The following is a 5,777-nucleotide window of genomic DNA, read 5'->3' as shown; positions in this document are numbered from 1 at the left end:
TCCTCCCACAGTCTAAAGATGTGCAGATCAGGTGAATTGGCCATGCTAAATTGCCTGTGTTTGGTGCAGTAGTAACGGACAAATATATGCTGGGGGAATGGGTCTGGGTGGGTTACTCTTCGGAGGGTCGGTGTGGACTGGTTGGGCTGAAGGGCCTGTTTCCATACTGTAGGGAATCTAATCTAAATTCAAACATTTTGATATGGGATGCCACCCAAAATATGTAAAGTTGCTAACCAAAAGGCTACAGATTAGCACAGAATTATCTGGTGGAGGAGTTGTTTTATGAGGAAAGATTGATCATTGAAGTTTAGAAGAACTAATCTTGTGAAAACATGTAAACTTCTGAGGCAGCTTGATACAATACACGATGATGATTTTTTTTCCTTGAAGGGAAAGTCTTGTATTATTGAATACACAGTTTCAAAATAAGGAATCTCTCATTTAAGAAACAAGGAAGAAAGCGATTTCTTCTCTCAGCAGGTGGATTGTGTCTGGAACTCTCTTCCTCTGACAGTGGATGAGGCTGGGTCATTGAATGCATTCAAGGCTGACTTTTTAAAATCTATTTTGTTTATGGGGGCAGGCACAGCACTGGAATTAAAGCCACATTAGATCACCCATAATCTTATCGACAGCTAGAGCAGACTCAAGGGGTAGAATTGTCTGTTGCCAGAGGAGGTAGTGGATGCAGATATGACAGCAACATTTAAGGAGCATTTCGACAGATCCATGAACAAGCAGCGAATAGAGGGTTGAGGGCTATATGCAGGCAGATGAAGAAGCTGAATCGTTCTGAAGATGGGTCCACGCCTCTCCACAGATGCTGCCAGACCGATGGAGATTTTCCAGCAATTTCTGTGTTTGTTGCAGGCCTTTGGGTTTACTTTAAAATTGTGGCCTGCACAGCCACAGGTGAGCCGCAGGGCCTGTTCCTGTGCTCTGTCATTCTGTGGTGTACGCGATATGTTATGTGAGATTATTACCACAAGGGAGATCAAATCAAGGACTGAAAAGAGAATGGTTAACTGTTCAGTCTGTGTCGTTTAAAACACATTCTGCCAAACCTCAGGTGTCAATCATATGTATAATTTTATTAATAAGCCTATAAGCCTTCTGGCTTATCTATTTGAACATTTTTTAATTAATTGCCCCTTTTAATTATCACATTGAAATAATAAAAAGGGATAACTTATAACATTACATCAGGGATCACATCAATAACCACGTCACTCAAAAAGGGTTTAAATATTAAATATTAAACTCCAAAATTAAAAATGCAGGCTTTGAAATTCCCCTCTGTGTTGGAACTGTGTGCACATGGGTGAGCAATTGTGGTGGAGGATGTTGCTTTTAACGTAAGGCCATAAGTTATAGGAGCAAAATTAGGCCATTCAGCCCATCAAGTCTGCTCCACAATTCAATTGTGGCTGATATGTTCCTCAACACCATTCTCCTGCTTTCTCCTCATAACCCTTCATCCCTTTATTGATCAAGAACCTGTCTATCTCTGTCTTAAATACACTCAATGATTTGTCATCCAGAACCTTCTACGACAATGAGTTCCACAGATTGACCATCCTTTGGCTGAAGACATTCTCAGTTTTTCACAATGAGTCCATAGTGAATGAAGATGGTCCACGTGGTTTTAGCAGCTGTTTATTCAATTTTCCTGCAATGTTCCCCACTCTCCCATTGGAGTCCCAGCAGGACAGGGCCGTGGTGCAATGACATCCTCACTAAATTAGCAATCCAGAGACTGCTATTATTCTGGAGACCTGGATTCGAATTCCACCACAGTAGATAGTGCAATTTGACTTCAACAAAAGCAAAGTCGAGAAGAAAACATCATAAAACCACTACCGATTGTCCTGAAAACCCAAATGGTTCTCTACTGTCCTTTAAGAAAGTAAATTTGCCAGCTTCACCCAGCCTGGCCAACATATGACTCCAGACCCCCAATAATATTGTTGACTCTTAACTCGGAAGTGGCCATCTCAAGTCATTCAGTTCAATGGCAAAAAGGGACAGGCAAAAAGTGCTTGCCAGCCAGCAACACACACATCCCACGGATTAATTATAAAAGCAAGAATGACATCATAATCCCAATGGGACTTTCGAGCCAAGATTGGATAAATTTGTACTCAGGCTTTGGAAAGGACACAAAGAAGCTTCAACATGAAATATTTGGTGATCAGGAACACTGCACAGAAAGTAAAATGTGGGGAAGCATTAAGTTATTTATTATGGAGGGAAATGTAGAAAGGCAAAAGCTTTTTAAATGGTAAGGAGTATCAAGTGTGTCATCATTTACTGATCATAGAAAATCAACTTACAGATTCAGAAAGCAATTGAGAAAACAGATGTTATCAGTAACCGTGATTACAAAGGAAGAGCTGCTGTCATGTTCCAAGTTAATTTTTATTCCTTCATTCTATCATCGGATGTGGGTGTCCCTGGCAAGGCCGGCATTTGTTGCCCATCCATGACTTGCTTCCCACTCTAATCTTGACAGCCAATTCAGAGTCAGCCCCATTGCTGTGGGTCTGGAGTCACATGGGAACCTGACCAGGTAAACCATGGTGTGAAAATGCCAGTGTTAGACTGGGATGGACATAGTCAGAAGTCACGTGACACCAGGTTTATATTTCAGCAGGTTTATTTGAAATCACAAGCTTTCAGAGCACTTCCCCTTCGTCAGGTGATCTGACGAAGGACCAGCGCTCCAAAAACCTGTGACTTCAAATAAACCCGTTGGATTATGATCTGGTGTTGTGTGACCTTTGACCTTGACCAGGTAAGGATAGCATATTTCCCTCCCAAAAGGTCATTCATGAACCAGATGGGTTTTTAATAATATTTAATTATAATTTTTGTGGGGACTATCACTCAGACATTTTTCTAAAAATCTGTTCTGAGATGTTATGACACAACTCTGGAACAGGTGACACTTGAACTGAAAACTCCTGGCTCTGAGGTAGCGACACTACCAATGCACCACAAGATCTCACCAACACGTATGTTAATTGGACTTCAAATTGCATTACCTACTAAGCATTAAATTAAAATATTAATGTTGAGAATGTATTTGATTTTGAAGTCCGTAATAGATTTCCACATTGCCTTGGTATTTTTTGCCCGATTATAGCTCTCTCTACAAGGGCGATGATAACATAATGGTAATGCAATTCAAAAGCTCAGAATAATATAAAAAGAATGGTATAAATCCTCCCCTAGGCAGAAGTCTGATTGGGTTCTTGATGAAGGGCTTTTGCCCAAAACTTTGATTTTCTTGCTTCTCGGATGTTGCCTGACCTGCTGTGCTTTTCCAGCACCACTCAAATATTGTCATAAACCCTACCATGACAATTGACAAAATTTAAATTGATTCGAGTGAAATTTGGAATTCGAAGGGATGGTGATCATATTACCATTTTAATTATTAAAAAGCCTATCTGGTTTACTAAGGGATGAGACTTTTCTGTCCAAAATTCCTTTACATTGCACAGCCATGCTGCTGTACAGTCACTCTGAGGACCCCTATCTAGTTTCTAAAGTCTCTGCTGCACACAGATCTTGGAGGTACACAAGGATATGTGGAAATGTGGCTTTTGTCCTTTTCTGGATTGACCTCCCTGTGACTCCAGACTTGCAGCAATGTGCATGACTCTCAGCTGCTCTGTGAAGTGGCCGTAGCAAGCCACTCAGTTAAAGAGCAATTAGGGACGAGGACCAAATCCTGGAGTTGTCAGTAATCTCCACACTCTGTGAATGCATGTTAAAAGAAATCTCTTTAAAAGCAGATATCTAGAAATCAACCATAAATTCAAGGTGTCAGTGATTGTTTTATTAAGTGCTATGGAGAATGTTAACCAGCATTTGCAGTTTCACATCACTTCAGTTTGTGTTTTCTGGTTCAGGAGATGACTGCATTATATTTTTTGATGCGGCACTAGATATTCAGGAGAAGTGTGCTTGCAAAGTACTGTAGCTAGTTAAAACAGATGCTGTGTTTCAGTGTCAGAACTTTTAAATGGAGGCCAGGGACCAGTTGACATGCAATTATGAACTAAAGTTCTTTATCAAATTATAGATCATTTGAAGGATGATGAATATTTTATTTCTGGATCAACACCAAAATTGATTTGATTCCTAGCAAGTGTCAAAGCAATAAAGAAAGACTTCCAGTTATATTGTACTTTTGATATCCTTGGGACATTCCAAAACATTTCACAACCAATTAATTATTTCTGAATTGTAGCCATTTGTGTGCGCATTTGTTATGTGGAAAAATTGTCAAAATGTATGATCTTGCATATGAATCCTAACTTGGATTTGTCACAGAAGATGTCCACAATATGTGTTACTAAGCAACAAGGAATCCTGGCCTGGAAGTGTTTGGTCACGGAATTGAGGTCGTCTCACCTGAATTGATGAGAGAGGGTCTCCAGTCTCACTAAAACGGCTAGGAGGTCTGAATCCAGGGATCTCACCCCTCAAACTTGGCAACCAACATTTTCATGGAGGCAGCTGTGGATATCAAACTTCACCTGTCTTCCATTAAACGTGGTTCTGGAAAGAAAGGCAATCAAACCTGCAAACTTTAAAAGTACCACGAGATGGTGTAAACCTTTTGAGTTTATTTGGAGAGGGAGAATAACGATTTGGAAAGGAGACAGGGAAGTCTGCAGAGGCTGGAGAGCAGAGTCGAGAGTGTGTTACTGGAAAAGCACAGCAGGTCAGGCAGATTCTGAGGAGCAGGAGAATCAACGTTTCGGGTCAGAGCCTTACCCCGTTAACTTAACCATAAGCACTACTTCCGACCCCTTTGTCAGCGTCACCTCCTTTGGCGACATCACTACTGACTCCATAACCACGCCCACTCAAGTCACTCTCTCCGCCTCCACATTGAACTTCAGCTCCCCTCGAACTCCAGGTCCTAGCTCCTATCCCACCTTGAATTCCCAGCCCCACTCCAGGTCCTAGCTCCCATCTCTACCATGTCTTTACCATTCCCCAGACCTCCCCCTCACTGAGGACCAACGTTTAGTCCTCAGTAAAGGCCTCACCTTTATCCCTCTACGGTCCCAGATTAATGAGTTCAACACACGCTGTGACCTTGAATGTTTCTTCCACTGCCTCTGCCTCCATGCCTACTTTTACAACCAAGACACCCACCCTCCCATCGAGGACCCCTTCTTTCACCTCCAACACACCCCATCCACCGGGGCACCCTGTTCTGGCCTGTTACCCACCCTTGACCTCGTCATTTCAAACTGCTGCTGTGACATCAACCGCCTCAACCTGTCCAACTGCCTCACCCACTCCAACCTCTTGCCCTCACAACGTGCAGCCCTCCACTCCCTCTGCTCCAATCCCAACCTCACCATCAAACCAGCGGACAAAGGAGGTGCAGTGGTAGTTTGGCGCACTGACCTCTACACCGCTGAAGCCAGACGCCAACTCGAGGCCACCTCCTCCTACTGCTCCCTCGACCATGACACCTTATCAGCAACTCATAATCTTGCAGACCATACACAACCTCATCACCTCAGGGGATCTCCCACCCACAGCTTCCAACCTCTTATTTCAGGAACCCCGCACCATCTGATTCTACCTCCTACCCAAGATCCACAAATCTGACTACCCTGGCCGACCTATCATCTCAGCCTGCTTTTGTTCCACCAAGCTCATCTCTACCTACCTTCATACTGACCTACCTTCCGTGGTCCAGGACCTCCCCACATACATTCGTGAAACCCACGCCCTCCACCTCC

This window comes from Chiloscyllium punctatum, chromosome 22 (genome assembly GCF_047496795.1).
Source record: "Chiloscyllium punctatum isolate Juve2018m chromosome 22, sChiPun1.3, whole genome shotgun sequence".
In the NCBI taxonomy this organism is placed as follows: domain Eukaryota; kingdom Metazoa; phylum Chordata; class Chondrichthyes; order Orectolobiformes; family Hemiscylliidae; genus Chiloscyllium; species Chiloscyllium punctatum.
Note: the sequence above shows the minus strand (reverse complement) of the source record.